Raw genomic sequence first — 5,496 nt, forward strand, 5'->3', positions numbered from 1 at the left:
TTAGGCGATCGTTTGGTGATGTATTTACTACTCGGGCTATGAGTTGTTGATTTATATATATATATATACCTCGCCGGGTGTTGCGTTAGCTGGCTGAGTGCCGCTATGGCCGTGGGCGAAGGAGTCGTCCCCAGTCAGTGATGTATTTAACCAAGTAAGGTTATATCTAAATCTAATATACTTCTGGAAGCGAAGACTAGCTCGAGGGTCTGGGTAGCGTAACTGGTAAGCGCGCCGCACGGCAAGCGGAGGCTGCGGGTTCGAGTCCCGCCCCGGGCCAGTTCTTTTATTCCAGAAGATTCTAAATTTATTTATTGATTTATTTATTTAATTTTAATTATTAATTTAATTAAGAGATGGCACCTAACGTCTACCTCTAGTGTCAAATTACTTTATTCCAATCATTTAATTAGCCATATTATAGCCCGATATTTAGGCGATCGTTTGGTGATGATATTTACTACTCGGGCTATGAGTTGTTGATATTTATATGTAGGATTATCAGTTATCAAAATGTATGTGCCGCCCCATGGGAAAACAAGCAATTATGTCTGTTGTCCTAACTCGTACAGATGTGTCATCTGTACGAGTCACATGTGCCTTGTAAAGCCGTTAATTGCTAACATAGGTTTTTGGTGCAGATTGAAATACTATTGAACACAGTCTTGTGTTCAATAGTAAAAAAAATGGTTAAATCTGCTGTGAAGAAGATACCTTTGTAATATCAAAGATTAAAAGATTTGATGTTCTCAAGAATAGTGAAATTAAAGCATTAATCATAAAAAGTGAATCTGTGAAATGCAATTTGTCAGTTGAGAAAATATTCAAAGTTATGGAAAGCATTCATGTAGATGTAAAACATGGAGGTTGAGACACACTGAAAACGGAAATGTCAAAGAAATATGCCAATGTCATAAATAAAATATTTTTCTATTGATGTACAAAATGTGCCAACAAAAGAAAAATAAGAAAAAAGCTTAGTTTCCAATTTTTGATTTTATCTGAAATTAGAATTAAATACTTAAAAATATTCATATATTAAAATTAAAACTTTTAACTGTCAATTTTACTCATATGAATTGTTCTAAAGAATTCATATTTATAAAGCCAGGTCTACAGTAGATACAATCCTAGCTAAGAAAGATATAATCAAAAAGACTCAAGCAGATAAAGGAATAACGACGAAAATCGTATTTGAGAAACAAAGATGTACAGTACCATCCATGAAAAAAATGGAGATTGCTTTTAGTTTGTTATTACATGTAAATAAACATAGTAACAAAGTATATAATTTATTTATTTATTTTTAGGGGTCTCCAGAACAAATTTATCAAATTCCCACAAAAATCTATGGTAAATTGATAATTGGTTAACAAACAATTCGGATAGCAAACATGGGCTTGGAACAAATTATGTTCGTTAATTGATTACCTACTGTGTTTGCCTATTTTAAACAAATTTACAACTATTAATTTGCTTGTATTATTTTAAATTGCAATGTTTTCTATTGTCTTACTATTATTTTTTATTACAACTTTTTGACATACATAACATAATAGAGTATATAAATTTGATATTACAAAAAATGTACAAATTACAAAAATACATGGAGAGAATTGTAAAGCAATGCAACATATTATAAATTATAATTTATAATATATCAGGATTGACTGTCAGAGGCGGTCTGTGATAGAACCCCAAATATATTTATATATAATCAGTCTAAAACCCATATTATTTATAGTAATCTATTTAATTTATACATAAATATTTAAAAATACAAATGATCTAATAAATGTAAAAATGTATCAATATAAAATATGAAATTTTAATCCAGCTTAATTTTTTCTCAATTAATATAATGTTAGGAATCATCTGATAAAAGTTCTAAACATATCAAGACACTGATTTTATGCCGAAATAAGGTATTGTGTAGTCTTGATATAATAATACAAATGACTGCATTTTAATTAATTTTATATTAACTTGTTAATATATATCTTGTAAAAAACATAAACGTAAAAGTGGTAAAAGTAGCATTTTATTTTGTAAAATACAGAATTAACAAAGAGAATAAATTTATCATTTAGTAAGCTTGCAATTACTTTTAAACATTTTTGTAACAATAATTTCAGTTGTTTTTAGAAATAAACTTCAAATATATATACTGTATATCATTATATGCTATATTTGTATTAAAAAACTGTATTTATTTATATTAAACTAATCTAGATACACATATGAATGTGACTGCTGAAGAAACTTGGCATTTCTAGTATTTTAAATTTTAATAAACAAGCTAACAATTTCACTTGAAACAATTTTCCACGAAGCTTTAAACAAAATTTGATTTTGTATGCCTTAAAGATCTGAGAAAATGTAAGCTTGTTTCAAGTGAAATGCTTATTAATTAAAAATTTATAAAATTTGTAGAAATGGCACTTTCTTCAAAATAAGCTATTTATTTCAAATAATGATAATTCAAAAGATAAAATACATTAAAATTAGTTGATCAGAAAATTGTATATTTAATAATATTGAAAGTTCTGCTTTTATCCATAATTTTATTCTTAAAAATCAAAATACTTCAAGAATAAATTTTCAGCAGTTATCCATAATTAGCACTTACAAAATTGTAAAATATCAGTTCAATTTCATTTAGAAAATTAAGTGATAGTTTAAACAAACAACACTACAAAAACCCAATACACTATATTACTAAAGCCAACCACTGCTGTATAGCCCTATGGTATATGACAGTGGTTGGTTTAGTCAATGATAGTTTATATTTTCAAAAACTGCAGATTTACTTACGTTTCACAAATGTAATTCACACTAATGATCTATTTTCTGCATATTTTGTTATGAGATATTAATAAAACCAAAATTTTAACTTTAAGTAAAAGAATTAATTTTTACTGATGATTAAAATCTATAGCTATTAATAATAATTTGAAAACTTTTATATGTGCAGTAAAATATAAATTTTGAATAACAATTTTGGGTAATTTTAAACATTTAACATAATAATGCTAAAGGATATTCTTACTTATATTCAGATATCTCATTTATACTTACAAATTAGATTTTATAACTCTTTATTAACAATAATAAAAATGCTATATTTTAAAAATTAAAGGAAATTTATTCTGTTTAACATTTAAAACAGCTATTCTGATCCATTCTTCCAAAACTTAGATCAAAAATAAAATTTTAAAAGAACAGAACCATTGATTGACATCAGTCTTCCAAAGCTAGATAAGATCTGATCTTAAAAATGTTGAAGAAAAAAGTTCTACTTGTGTTCAATTCTAGAATAGACATACTAAGTATTTTTAAAACACGTCTTTTAAGATTTTTAACACAATTATTATGTCACACTTATGAGTGACATAATAATTGTGTATCACTCAGCAATGTTTAGTAGTTCACATCAAAAACAAAAAAAAACAGCTCATTTTAATAAGAGAATATAAACATTTAACTTTCAGCAACACAGATAAAAAAAATCAACAAAATGTAGATTATATTGTAATATAAAATAAAAAAGTACTATTTCTAAGATTACTAAAAGGTTATATTTAACAATTAAAATGTTTTCAGCCTAAAGTTAAATCGTTGTCTTCAATTAAATTTTATAAATAAAACAGAAATTTAAAATGAGTGGTAGAATCATATATTTTCAATTCTATAAGTCATTAAAATGTTTTATTCCATTTACAGTTTTTTATTTGCTGAAGATGGCCTAAATTTAGATGTGACTATATGACAAATAGAGTTTTTTCATAACCTTAAAAATAGATAATTTTTTGAACAACATAGAACAAAAACATTTATCTTTACTTAATAATCATATGAAAAAATTTCAACTTTATGTACTTTTGATAATATATTAATTCTAAAATCAAAAAGGTGATCAAAACATCTGAAAGTTACTTTCCAAAACATTTTTCAAACAAATGTACTTCATTATTATTACAAATAGTTTGTGACACAATAAACAAGACCAGATAAGCAAAAGTTCTAAAACATGGATCAACTCTATAGCATTTTACGACTCAAAATTTTTTAAAAAATAATGTAACATAGTGTACCAGTTTTCAATTGCATGTGGCATTACTAATGTGGATAACAATTTTTAAGTTTACAGATTTCAGAATCAACCATTCATCCATTCATGCATATTAGATGAGAAGAAATAAGAAAGTTAGAAATGAAAATATACATGTGTGTGTATATAATATGTATACATATTATATACACACACACAAACATAATTTTAATTAAAATAAATTTATTTTCATATTTTTTACATATAATTGCAATTAAGAAAACTGCAAAATATTACAAATGTAGAAATTTTTTGAAAATAAAAAAATATGTAGAATCTCAAGTGAATCCAAGCCTGTGAATTGTTTTTGTGTATTTAATAGCTAACCATTAGTTATATATATTTATTAAATGCTACAGTTCTAAGGATTTATTAAAACATAATGTTATCACATTACATTTTAGTAAATCCTTAGAACCACGGCCTTTTAAATTTAAGGACGTTTTAAGTCTAAATCCAATCTACAATTTTTTTGAATTTTGTCACACATATCAGGTATCTTTTCGAGCAGAGTTATACTTACCATTATCAAGGTATAATAGGTTTTTGTACTTAAAGCAATTTTCAAATTGATAAAAAAAATTTTGTTTCATAATCAATAATAATTTTCCTCTTTAGAGCTTCCAAAACCAAATAAATAGATACAAGTTTATAACATGTGTTAATTATTCATTTATACAATAATCTGTGTAATTGTCATGTGGTTGTACATTATGAAAATGTTTATCTGTCATTTTATAATTATCAATTGAATATTGTTTATAACTGGATTATGCAGTAATTATGTCATGAATCAATGTTATATTTATGTTCTTGTCAGTTTTTATGACTGAAAAATCAAAGTTTCTAAAAGTATTAATCATGTTAAATATATGAAAAACGACGGTTAAACAAAAGCATCTGCTCACCTTGGCCGGCCAGGGTGAAAATCCCTTCATTTTCGCCCTAAAACACGAAAATGATTTTAAATTATTTATTTTCTAATAATAATTATTATTATAAAGTTACATTTAATTATTAATTTAATCTTTTATAAAGACTTACCAGACGAGATCTCCGATGTTATATTTCGACGCCATGTTTGAAAAAGCGATGTCCGTCGCGCTTGGCATGACGGGAATTGACTTTCCCGCTCACCGTAAATCGCTTACTTGATACCAGATGGAAACACCTAACAGAACGATTTCGGAAAAAATAATTCGTGATTAAAATTTATTATTTAGATGGATAGATATTTTAAATATTTATATACATTAATATTTTTAAAATCTTAGAAAATAATAATATATAAGTTAACTTTTCGTAATTTTAACCTTTTGTAATTAGTTATTTACATTTTAAATGAATAGGTTAAATTAAATGTTTATTGCAAATTCCTTTTTAAC

General features: G+C 25.7%; 1 long non-coding RNA gene across 1 annotated transcript in view; it reads right to left on the bottom strand.

Annotated features, from left to right (window-relative positions):
* LOC111629479 overlaps window positions 1–5,292 on the bottom strand; it is a 10,674-nt gene extending 5,382 nt beyond the window's left edge. Inside the window, exons 1-2 of the long non-coding RNA XR_002757335.1 lie at window positions 5,156–5,292; window positions 5,020–5,056 (exon numbers count right to left, since the gene is read on the bottom strand). This is a non-coding gene — a long non-coding RNA (uncharacterized LOC111629479). The remainder of the gene's footprint in view (window positions 1–5,019; window positions 5,057–5,155) is intronic.
* Window positions 5,293–5,496: the final 204 nt, after the last annotated feature.

The sequence above is a fragment of the Centruroides sculpturatus genome, unplaced genomic scaffold (assembly GCF_000671375.1).
Source record: "Centruroides sculpturatus isolate CEXI.00-Female unplaced genomic scaffold, Cexi_2.0 scaffold85, whole genome shotgun sequence".
Classification (NCBI taxonomy): Eukaryota; Metazoa; Arthropoda; class Arachnida; order Scorpiones; family Buthidae; genus Centruroides; species Centruroides sculpturatus.